This window comes from Gossypium hirsutum, chromosome A06 (assembly GCF_007990345.1).
Source record: "Gossypium hirsutum isolate 1008001.06 chromosome A06, Gossypium_hirsutum_v2.1, whole genome shotgun sequence".
Classification (NCBI taxonomy): Eukaryota; Viridiplantae; Streptophyta; class Magnoliopsida; order Malvales; family Malvaceae; genus Gossypium; species Gossypium hirsutum.
The window spans coordinates 62,739,503-62,753,022 of record NC_053429.1 but is presented as its reverse complement, the minus strand read 5'-3'; positions in this window follow the sequence as shown (position 1 = coordinate 62,753,022).

Genomic DNA, 13,520 nt, shown 5'->3' with positions numbered 1-13,520 from the left:
TATGTTTTATTCTATTTTGTAATTTAACTTGTTCTTAAAAAAAATGTATACATATTAGTAGTAGTAATCTTCTGAGCTAAAGAAGTTAAATTCCATATTATGAGAAAAGCTCTATTGTATGCAATTGATGGCTAGCTATTTTTTAGTTAGGCAATTTTTCAATTCAATCTCAATTCTAACCGTTTCTTTCAGCTTGTGACCACACCCCATAACCAAGCCTCGTTACAACCCTCTAAAGACCTTTTGATTGATGTATCATCTCAATTTATAGTGGTGGAGATTTGATTTTCATGCAAGCCTATGGTAATAATTTTTCATTATTGACTATTGAGTGCTTCATTTATTATCCTTAAACACCTCGAGTCATTTGAGTAAATCTTTAGTGAGGATGCGAAACTCTGTGATATTCTGAATCAAAGGTAATTACTTAGATGAGGGGAGACACCTATGTTTTCAGGATAAAATGCTCAACTTGGAATGTTTGAAACTCTAAATGTTCTTTTAAGTTGAATTCTCAATGTATGAATACCTGTGGATTATTTGAGATATTTTCGATAGAGATTATAAGTTGAGAATGATTTATTTTGATTATTAGCTGAGGATTTTGCTCGAGGACAAGCAAATGGTTAAGTGTGGGGGTATTTGATAAACCGTAATTTATACAAAATTTTACCCCATGCTTAACACATTTTATGGATGATTTTTCCTTAGAATTGGTGAATTCGATGCTCCTAATGCTTTAGTTTCATGTTTTATACTTAGGAGAGCATAGGAGAGCAAAAGGAACGAGAAACGGGCCAAAAGTGAAGAAAATGGGCCAAAGTATGAAATCAACATGGCTTGGACTTCCTTACACGGGCAACCACACGGCGGTGTCAATTTGGCAGATTCGAAGCATAATTCACACGAGCATGTCCCTGCCAAGCCCAAGTTGAGTCCAATTCAAAAAAAGCTAATTTTGAGGGTTTTTAGGCATTCTAAAGCCTATAAATACGCCTTAAAGGAAGAGAAAGAGGAGGGCACGGAGAAAAAGGAAGGAATTACTCGAAGAAAACCGATTGATCCATCTCAGAAGTCGGAGTCAACATCAAGACTGAAGATCTCCCCTCAATTTCCTTGAAGGAGTTTTGGGTTTTCTTAATGTTTTATATTCGTTATTCTTCTAAGATGTTTTCCTTTTTAGTTATGAACTAAATCCCTTAAATACCTAAGGGGAAAAAAAAACCTAAGATGAATCTTGTTATTATTTTCTGAATTGTATGATAAATATTTAACTTGTTTTTAATTATGTGTTCTTAATTCTTGTTTTGATATCCCAGGATACTGATTCAAGATAAGCTTTTATTCAGAGGAGGAATAGACCCAGTCTAAGAGTACATTTTTCATAATTAAGCGGAGTTGTTTGCGCGCCTAGACATAAGGTGACAAGATTTTGCTAGACTAGGGTGAAACCTAATAAGGGGATCCATAGATCGAGTTAATGCAACCTTAGGGTGTTAATTAGAGAAAAGTCTTAATTATTCAATCTAGGGATTAGACATTATTAGTCTTGAATAGGGATAATAACATAGCCTAGGGATCTCCACGGAACAAGTTAAATGAATAAATCGTCCGATTCAGAGCCAAAATAACAAGTACAGTCTAGGTGGATTTTTCCTTAGGTATTGTCTTAATTCAATCGTTTTCCAAAAGTAATCCCCCAATTCCATTCTCTATGAATTATTGATTAGTTAATTAGTTAGTTAAAAAAAAACCTCCTTATTCTTAGGCTAAATAATAAAAAGACAGTCATTAGTAGTACTTTTAGTTCATTTGGGTTTGACAATCTGGTCTTGCTAAAACTATACTACTGTTCGATAGGTACACTTGCCTACATCGTGATAATAGTTAGTTTCAAGAATGATTAATTATAAATATTTAAAACTTACCTGTCATGAAAATAGCGATCAGCATCCTAAGGTGAGAAACTCGGTCTAGCAAATCCTCGATCGGTCAATTCTTGCAACTGAGACTTTAATTCTTTTAACTCGGTCAGAGCCATTCTATACGAAGCTATCGAAATCAGAGTAGTACCAGGTATCAATTCTATACCAAATTCTACCTCTCTAACTGGAGGTAATCCCGGAAGTTCTTCAGGAAACACATCAGGAAACCTACAGATAACATGTATAGATTCAACTTTTTGTTCTGACACATTTGGATCAAGCACGTATGCAAAATAAGCTTGACAACCCTTTCTAACAATACTCAATGCTTTCATAAAAGATATTACAGTAGATAACCCATTCCAATCACTAGATTCAACTCTGACTATTTCATCATTCTTACATCTCATATCAGTAGTTTTCCATTTGTAATTCACCACAGCATCATGCAAAGTTAACCAATCCATTCCCAAAATAATATCAAACTCATCAACAGGTAACAACATCAAATCAGCTGGAAAATAATTGTCTCGAAACATTAACAGACAATTCCTGCAAACTTTATCAACCAAGATACATCTGCCTATGGGGTTTGAAACTCTAATTACAAATTCAGTAGACTCTACAGACAAAGTCTTACTGTTCACTAAGTTCATACATATATACGAATGTGTTGATCCAGGATCTATCAAAGCAATCACAGAAGTATCATAAAGAGTAAATGTACCCGTAATCACATCTGACGATGAAGCTTCCTCACGAGCTCGAATAGCATACGCTCTAGCAGGTGTATGAGCCTCAGATCTAATAGATGTGTCTTTCATTCCTCTTTGACTACCACTTACATTTCCCGTATTTCTAGGAGGTCTACCACGAGAAACATTACCACTCTGTCTCGGATTCTAAACATTATCTTTTCCAGCTAAATCTGGGCATTCTTTAATAAAATGGTTTCTCAAACCACAACTATAACAATCTCAATTATTACTTTTTCCCCGGTATTCACCAAAGTGTCGTCTTTTACATTGCTCACATTCAGGCCTTTCATTCATTGCATTATCAACACTAGCAATAGACGTGGCTAAAGATTTATAATTCGATTGCAATCTAACACGGTCTCTGTTTGAATATCCCACACTAGACTTTGAATGACTGCTATCATCTCTAAACTTCTTGGATCCAGATTGAAATGATTTGCCCGATGATCTCTTTCGTACATCTCTAGCTTTGAACTGAGCCTTTCCTTTCTCTTTCCCAAGATCCTTCGCTTTACATGCTCATTCAACAAGCACCACGAATTCTTTGATTTCTAGAATCCCAACAAACAAGCGAATATCTTCGTTCAAGCCGTCTTCAAATCTCTTGCACATTATTGCTTCCAAAGATACACATTCATAGGCATACTGACTCAACCTTACAAATTCTTGCTCGTATTCTGTAATAGACATACAGCCTTACCTAAGCTCAAGAAACTCTTTACGTTTCTGATCAATAAATCTCTGACTGATGTATTTCTTTCAAAATTCAGAAATCCCATGTAACTGGTTCACTCGGAACCACTGATGTCAAAGTCTTCTACCAATGATACGCCGTGTCTCTCAAAAGTGAAACAACGCATTTTATACATTCTTCGGGACTCAGGGATAATTCATCAAACACTCTTATTGTGTTCTTTAACCAGAGCTCAGCCTTTTTCGCATCATCACTTGTTGTAGCTTGGAATTCTTCGGCTCTATATTTTCTAATCTTGTCAACTGGTGGTCTACTCAACTTTACTGAATTCACTCGTGGTGTATCAGAAGTTTGAGGAGGATTAATCGGGGGTGGAGGTTGTTGTACAGTCGAATTGGTTCTAATATATTGGGTGAACCAATCGTTCATCATCTGATAGAAGGCTTGCTTAGCCTTGCTATCACGAGTACTCAAAGAAGGTTGAGAATTAGCTTGCACCGTCCCTTGTACGGGAGCAGGCACAATGCTTTCAACATCTTCAGCTACAGCTCTATCAGGATCCATTTGCTATATAAAAGCACATTTCAATGTCAGGAGTCATCACACTATCATAGATTCAGATATATGGCATGTATAGCTAGACTCACATACGCTATGGTAGTCCTAGAACTGACTAAGCCATAGCTCTAATACCAACAAAATGTAACACCCCTAACCCATATCCATTGTCAGACTAGGGTTAAGCGGCATTACCAAACATATCAAAACACTTCGCATTCATTTCACAAGCATCATAGTATCATAGTCAAACATCAACATAAGTCCCTTTCTTAGGTCAATGAGACCTTAAACATGTATTAGGAAGAGGTAGGGACTAAACCGAACATCTTCACAACTTTCAACACTTAGGAAACTTTTCTATTCTGTTAAGGTTACATGCCCATGTGACTAGGCTGCGTACCTTACATGGGCATCAAACACACCCATATGAACCAGCCGTGCCAAAACAGAGTAGGCATACTGACTTTCTCCCACGGCCAATAGACATGCCCGTGTGCTATGGCCGTGTGATACTTAGCTAGCTACTGACTTATGCCCACGGCCATATGACACGCCCGTGTGTCAAAGCCATGTAATTTTTAAGAGAATACTGTTTTTCTTACACGGACACAAGGCACGCCCGCTGACCGTGTGGCACAATACAGGCTTGGTTTAAGCCAACTTGCCACACATTATGGGTCAACCTACAACAAAGGAACAATCATACATATGCAACCCAATTAACCATTTTTTATGCTAAAACATACATCATTCATTCTCATACCATGAACTCACCAAACTTATCTTCTTCCCTATCTGTAATATCTCGAATTAGGGCCTAATCAGAATAGTGGTTTCGTGACCACAAATCTGAGGTAGCAGAATTTATTTTATTATCATTTTAAGGTCTATGGCATGATTGCATGATTTTGTGAAAGTTTCGTTTAGAAATTTTATTTATAGACGGTCCAATTTGATATTTAGGACTAAATTGCAAAAGTTGTAAAATGTGTGTTCTAGTTCACAAAGGTATTAAGTACTTGTGAGTAATGGGTTTTTAAAGTGGAGGTCCTTGGATAGTAATTAGACCATTATACTAGTTTGGACAAAAATACCTAAAGGAAGATAAAACACCATAGTTTTTAATTAAGGGCATTTTGGTCATTTAGTTATTAAATAAATTAAAAACAAAATTAAAAGCCAATTTTTGTTCATATTCTTCATTAGGTCAAAATTTCAAGGGTTCTCCATAGCTAGGGTTTGTTTCAAGCTTCCAACCTCCATAGTAAGTGATTCCAAGCCCCGTTTTTAATGTTCTTTATGTTTTTGGAATCCTAGTAGCTCGATTTAGCTTATGCTAGCAATAATTCAACCTAGGATTCATATTTCAAAAAATACCCATAGGTGAAATTTGCATATTTTGGTGTTTTATTATAGCATATGAGGTTTTAAATTATGTTAGACAACTTGTGCTACTCGGTTTTAAGTGAAAACGAGAAAAAAAGGGCTTAAATGGTAAAAATACCTAATAGTCATAAGTACATGTTAGAGTGAGAATTTGATGTTGCCATAGAAGGGAAAAATGATCAGCATGTCATAAAACATAAGAATAAGGGATGGAGTTTAATTCCCGAGCCTAGGGGAAAAAGTGTAAATATGCAAAAGTTTAGGGGCAAAATGGTAATTTTTCCAAAGTTCGTGTTAGGGGCTGTTTTGATGAATGTATGTATTAAATAAATTAATTTGGTATTATAGATGAAGAGAAACGAGATTTAAGTGGCGATCGAGGGAAAAACAAAGTTTACGAGGAATAGGCTCGATTGCTAATATTTTGTATCGAGGTAAGTTCATGTGTAAATAAGGTAACATAATTTTTATTTTAGGTGATTTAATGTTATTTATATGACATAATACTTATCATCATGAAATATTATGTTTTGTGAATTATTATTGGTGATATGCAAATTATGTGAACAACTTGATAAGTATGAAATTTTAGCAAGTATCATTTCTACATTTCGCAGAAGGCGATTAAATGTGTAATTGAGAAGAATCTCGTTTGAACCTTAGGAATAGATTAGGGTACAAGTGACATGTCACTAGGATATTTGAGTTCCAAACTCGTTGAGTTGATTCCGAGTTCGTGAGATGTAACTAGGCATCCGAGCTCATTGAGTTGAGTCCGAGTTCACTTATGGATGCGAATGCCCGAGCTTGTTGAGTTGAGTCCGAGTTCACTTGTGGGCGGGTTACATGGTAGGTTGGCTACATAAGATCCGCAGGCTATTGAGTTTGTCTAGCTGCGGGTATGGCACTTACGTTCATGAAATCCGTGTATTCAAATTATATTTCGATGTGTTCAAGAATCTTAAGTGAATAAGAAGAATGCCTAAACGAAGGTGACATGTTGGTAAGTGTAGTGAATGAGAAATTTGACAGGTATGACAAAATCATAGTACAATATTAAATGCAAATGTAACATGAATGTCTTGGTGTTGTTTATGCAAATAATGTTTATGTTGAATGGTATAATAATGTTACTTGTTATTTGCATGTGAACTTACTAAGCATTTGTGCTTACTCCCTCCTCTTCATTCACTGTATTTTTGACAAGCCGATTTGAGAATCGGGATAGGTCGAAGACTCGCTCACACTATCCGAAGACCTAAATTGGCAAAATGGCTTGTATGTTATGAGTGTGGCATGTATAGCACTATACTCACTTTGTATAAATGATCTTATGATATGGTTATAGTTTGGTAAGAAAAGGGTATGTAAATGATTAGCTATTTGAATGGTTAATCAAAGTTTATATATGATAACATGTATGTTTTATGTTTTAACTAAACCATGAAAATCCTTGAAAAGGTAAAATTGGTCACAAAACAGAATTAGACAGCAGCAGTGACGTGAATTTGAAAAATCACTAAAAATAGTAGAAATAGAATTAAATGATAAATAAGTTATGAAATTGAAGTGTGATAAGCCTATTTTCATATGGAAGAAACAAACGACATAGTCATTGAAACTCTGTACAGAGAGATATCTGATTCGTAAAACACAGAGGTCAGAGCAGTTGAACGTTGAAATAGGGGAGACTTTAACTAATAAACTATACTAATTGGCCTGACCAAAAATTCTAGAAGACAATTAGTAGATATATATATATATGAGTCTATTTTCAGGAAAAATTTACGAATCTTGATTTTGAGTTTTGGAACTCGAGATATAAATTTTTAAGCGACTGTGACGCAGTTAGCTAGCTTGTCTGAAAATTTTAAAATGAATCGTATGAATTGTTTAATTAATGAATTAAGTTTAGTAACACCTCAGCTCGACTCTGGCGATGGTCTCGGGCATGAGGGCGTTACATTTGGTGGTATCAGAGCAGGTTTAGTCGGTTCTCAGACAAACGTGTTGTATGTACGGGTTTTGCTATACATGCCATATACATATGTTGTGATAGTGTGATGACTTCTGACATTTTAAATGATTTTTTTATAGTAAATGGATCTCGATCCAGCTGCGGCTGATGTTGTAGAGAGTAATGCACCAGCTCTAGTTGAAGGGGAGGTGCCACCTAAAAATCCACCTCCTACTGTTGGTTAAGGAGGGGGAGAAAGAGCTCGGGAAGCCTTTCTCCAGATGATGAGTGCCTGGTATACTGAGTTTGTTCGTACGAACCCAAATGCACAACTCCTCCACCTCCCCCGATTCCTCAACCTGTGCCCCCAATGCCTTAAAGTATAAATCTGATGAAATTTCATAGAACTCCAGTTGACAGAATCCGTAAGTAAGCGGCCGAAGAATTCAGGGCAAATGTTGATGATAATGCAGAGAAAGTAGAGTTTTGGCTTGAGAATTCTATTCGGGCATTTGAAGAATTGTCTTGTACACCTGAGGAATGCTTGAAATGTGCTTTATCATTGTTGAGGGATTCAGCTTATCATTGGTGGAAGACATTGATATCAGTAGTACCAAAATAGAAAGTAACTTGGGAGTTCTTTCAAGAAGAATTTCGGAAGAAATACATTAGTGAAAGATTTATTGATCAGAAGCGTAAGGAGTTTCTTGAATTGAAGCAGGGGAACATGACAGTTACTGAATACGAAAGGGAGTTCGTCAGGTTGAGTAAGTATGCTAGAGAATATATTCCTACAGAGGCTAAAATGTGCAGACGGTTTGAAGACGGACTCAATGAAGACATTAAAATATTTGTTGGGATTCTTGAATTAAAAGAAATAATAGTACTTGTTGATCGAGCTTGCAAGGCTGAAGAACTACTTAAAGAGAAGAAAAAAGTAGAGGCTGAGACTAGAAATTGGAAGAAAAGACCGACGAGCAGTTCATTCTCACAGTAATCTAGAAAATCTAGAAATATGAATCCTCGTTCTCAGGTTTCGGCCAGACAATCATATGGAAATTCTAAAAAGCAAAATGTGGTTCATAAATCTCAGACTACTTCCGTGGCTAGTGTGGGGAATTCAAGATTTGTTAAGCCCAAGTGCTAGTGGTGTGGTAGAAATAATTTTTGCCCATGTAGAGCGAATGAATGTTTTCATTGTGGTTCTCCGAATCATTTTATTAGAGACTGCCCAGAGAGAGTTGAGAAAGAAAAATTTCAGAGTGTAAAAGTTAGTGGTGCAGAATCGAGGGGAAGATATTTGAGTAAAGTTGGAAATGAAGCAAGCAGCAAGAATGTAGTCAGAGATTTAGTAGCTAAACCTGAAGTAAGGGCTGCAGCTAGAACTTATGCCATAAAGGCACGTGAAGATGCTTCATCACCTGACATGATTCCTGGTATATTTCTTCTTTATGATGTTAATGTTAATGCTTTGATTGATCCCGGTTCTACTCATTCATATGTGTGCATGAAATTGGTGTCTAGTATGAATATACCTCTTCAGTACATAGAATTTATGATTAGAGTGTCTAATCCATTAGGCAAATGTGTGATAGTTGATAAAGTATACAAGAAATGTCCTTTAATGATTTGGGGTCATTACTTTTTGGCCGACTTGATGTTTTTGCCGTTTTATGAATTTGATGTTATTTTGGGTATGAATTGGTTGACATTGCATGATGCTATAGTAAATTGCAAAGAAAAGGTTATAGAATTAAAGTGTGAAAGTGGTAAAATTATGCGGGTTGAATCAGGCAAATCAGAGGAATTATTTAGTATGATCTCTTCGATGTCGGCTCAGATATATTTGAGGAAGGGTTATGAAGCTTATTTGGTGTATATAATTAATACAAAAGAAATTGAAAACAAAGTTGAATTACTGCCAATTGTGTGTGAGTTCGCGGATGTATTTCCAGAATAGTTACCGAGTTTGCCTCCAGTCAGGGAAGTAGAATTTGGTATTGAATTGATACCGGCAACAGCTCCGATCTCGATTGCTCTGTATAGAATGTGTGACAGCCCTAAATTGACCCTAGTCGGAAAGTGGTTTCGAGACCACTAAACCGAGTCATAAAAAATAATTAACCGTCCTAGTTGATGCTCATTATATGTACTTATGCATGTGTGAAAATTTCATGTTTGAATTTTGTTAATTGTAAGTGAATTTTAGTAAATAGGACTTATGTGAGAAAATTTAGAAATGTGCTAGGCAAATGTAAAGTGGCCTATTAATGCATGTTATAGAAATGGTGGGTTTGCATGTCAAATTGCCCAATATTTGAGCTAGTGGTCGGCCATGCTATGAGTGGAAACATGTCACAAACATGTTATGTTAGTGATGCATGTTAGGAACAATAAAATAAGGAGTATGGGTAATAAAGAAATGGAAAAAGGAAAGAATGTGTGTGATTGTTTCTCCCCCTCCCCATTGCCGTGAATGTAAGAAAGAAAAAAAAAGTGTCCATCTTTTTTCATTTCTCTTGGCCGAATGTTCTAAGGAAGAAAGAAAAACAAGTTGTGTTCTTTGGTTCTTCTTGGCCGAATTGAAAGGAAGAAGAAGGGAGTGAAGCAATCGGTCATCTTAGGTCACTATTAAGGTAAGGAAGTTTGTACTAGCTCTTGAAATTTTAGTTGATATTGAGTGAGATATCAAGTGATTTTTGTAAACCATGTTGAAATTTTGATTTTTGGGGTGAGTATTGTTTTCAGCTATAAAAGATTAATAAGGGTGATGGTTGTGTTTCATGCTAAACTTAGATGAATAATGGTAGTTTGCTTACATCTTGATATCTATGAGTTCCTTTCTTGGTTCTACCATAGACCCACGAAGTATATGTTTATTTGGTGTTGTTGGAGGTTTATGATAGAAGCTAATGAGTGAGAGTTTGATAGATACTATGAGGTTAAACTTCATGAGATTGTAAGCTTGTAAGTTGGATGATGAAATTCATGCTTTGTGAAGGTAAATGGTGTAGAAGGAGCATTCGGCCATGAAAAAAAAAAGAAAAGAAAATTTATGATGAATTAAGTTGGAAGCTATTATAATGTACTTGTGCATTCGGGTATGGGATGAAAATATATGAGATGGTTATAATCAGCCTTGTGATTCGGCTCTTGCATATATATATTTGCACATGATGTATTGGTATGACATATATATATCATCTCAAGGTATATGTTTATATATGGTGGTGTTTTAGTTATGGAGTAAATGGTGGATGCGTATTGAGTTATAATATGTAATGCATTAGTTAGTAAAATGTATGTCATTTATATGTGGTACTAAGTATATAATTGGCCTCAACGTAGACATGCATATTCGGCCACATGAGATGGATTGGCGTTGCATGTATTCGGTTAGAGGCAAGCATATTGATGCTTTTATCTTGGCTTAGACAATCGGCTAAAAGGAAGTGTGGGATAATATGTCGAGTTGATTCATGATTTCATATGTATGTGACTTTAATGTCTAATGAATATATATGGGCTAAGTACCTTGAGTTCCTCTTTTCGATGCTCAAATGATTAAATTAATTTATTTGTTAAATTAAGCTCAAGAGCAAAAGGGAACTAGATCCGATAAAGGGAAGGAAAAAGTGGTCGAATAGCCATCGAAATCGTTCGACGACATCCGAGGTAAGTTTTTGAGTAATAGAACTTAGATTATGATTTGATTAGATAATGTTTTAAGCAAATCAAAATCATGCTCTTTGTATGTGGCTATTGAGCCGAAATTGCAAGTGTGATAAGTGTCTTGTGTTTGAGCTTTGGTAATGAAAATGAAATACGGATGTGTCATGATTTATTGATATATGTGCTTGGTTATTCGAATGATATCTGGGCTAAGTCCCGAAGGCTTTTGTGCTAAGTGGCTATATCCGGACTAAGATCCGAAGGCATTTGTGCGAGTTACTAATTTCGGGCTAAGCCCGAAGGCATTGGTGTGAGTTACTAAATCCGGGTTAAGTCCCGAAGGCATTTGTGCGAGTTACTATAATCGGGCTATGTCCCGAAGGCATTTGAGCGAGTAGCTATATTCGGTTAAATTCCAAAGGTATGTAATTCGGGAATGAGCGATCTTGCTGTAAAAATTTCAGTTAATACGCTTGTAAAATCCCAACAATGAGGTATGTTCCGTATGTGCATTGGAATAGTTGATTCCCTTCGAATAATATTCGCTTAGTCGAGTAATGAGCTTCCGGTATTTGGCTAAGATGATCCCTTATGTATGAATATAGGGGTTGGAATGTGAAGTAGGAATGATTTGAGAATATGTATATATGGGATTATCCATTTAGTTATATGAATGCTATACTTCAATTGTGCTTAAATTCTTTGCTCAAGACTTACTAAGCATTTAATGCTTACTCCGTTTCTTTAATCCTCTGTTTTATAGATTTTAGTTCGTCAGCTATCGGACTCGTGAATTTTGAAGTCAAAGTCGCCCACACTATCAAAGCCCCTTCCGGTATACTTTTGGTTGAACTTTGAAATGGCATGTATAGGACTACCCTTTTGTTGTTGGTCATGTACCCTTCGGTTTTGTGTAAATTTGGATAGCCATGCGAAAATGGCTTAAATATACTTTGATCATAGCATTATAATCGTTTTGTATGTTGTCCGTCGAGAGGTATGGAAATGTTGGTAACGGTTAGCCATGGGAATGGTTATTCATGATCACTTTTGGAATATGTATGACAAACTCTAGTTGATCCATGGAGGATCATGAAATAGGTAAAGTTTACCTTAAAAATAGATGCTGGCAGCAGCAGTGATGAGGATGTGAAAAATCACTAAAAATAGTAGGAACGGAATTAAATAGTGAATAAATTATGTAATCGAACGTTGATGAATCTATTTTCATAGGAAAGTAACAAAACGTTCATATGAACAGTATATTATGAGATGTTAAAGTTTTCGTGAGACAGGGCCAGAACGGTTTCTGGATCCCCTGATCTGAATTTGGAAATTCATTATAAATTAACCAGAGACATTTAGAAGTCATGCCATATATGTATAGATTTCTATTTGAGTCTAGTTTCTATAGAAACAAACTGCATCAGTATTGAAGCCCTGTACAGGGAGATATCCAAATTGTAATGCATGAAGGTCAGTGTAGTCGCACCCTGTAATAGGGGAGATTTTAACTAATAAACTGTACTAATTGGCCAAACCAAAAATTCTAGAAAACATTCTGTAGATGGACATATGAGTGTAGTTTCAGGGACAACTTACAAAACTGATTTTCGAGTTTTGGAACTCAAGATATGATTTTTAAGGTGACAGTGACGCGGTTAGGCAACTGCCTGGAAATTTTTAAAATGGACTGTGAAAGTAAATGAATTAAGTCGGTTAGCACCTCGTGTTCGACTCCGGCAACGGTCTCGGGTACGGGGTGTCACAATTAAATTGGTATCAGAGCTACGGTTTAGTCGATTCTAGGACTACCGTAATGCGTTGGGTTTAGCTATACATGCCATTTTATGTGATTATTTGATAGTGTGGTGATTTCTGACATTTGCAAATGTGTTTATTTATAGTAATGGATCCCGATCCCGACCGAGCGGTAGCTGATGATCTTGAGTGTGTAGCGCCTGCTCCCGCACAAGGGACAGCGCCGGTGGACTCTCAACCTAATGCTAGTAATCTGAATGATGAAGCTAGACAAGCTTTCTATAGCGTGATGAATGATTGGTTCAACCAATACATTCGAACTAATACGGCTGTTCCACAACCTCCATTCCTGACAAATACCACCCCCGCACCTACAATACCTCCGGTAACTGACCAAATAAGGTCAAATAAGCCCCCAGTTGACAGAATCCGAAAACATGGGGCTACTGAATTTAAGGCTACGGACAGCGATGATGCCGAGCAAGCTGAATTTTGGTTGGACAACACTATCCGGGTACTCGATGAGCTATCTTGCACACCCGATGAGTGCCTAAAGTGTACTATCTCCTTGCTACGTGATTCTGCCTACTATTGGTAGAACACGTTGACTTCTGTTGTGCCCAGAGAGCAAGTAACTTGGGAGTTCTTCCAAACTGAGTTTCGAAAGAAGTATATCAGTCAGAGATTCATCGACCAAAAACGAAAGGAATTTCTTGAACTCAAACAAGGTTCCATGTTGGTTACCGACTATGAACGAAAATTTGTGAGGCTTAGCCGATACGTGCGAGAATGCATTTCTTCAGAGG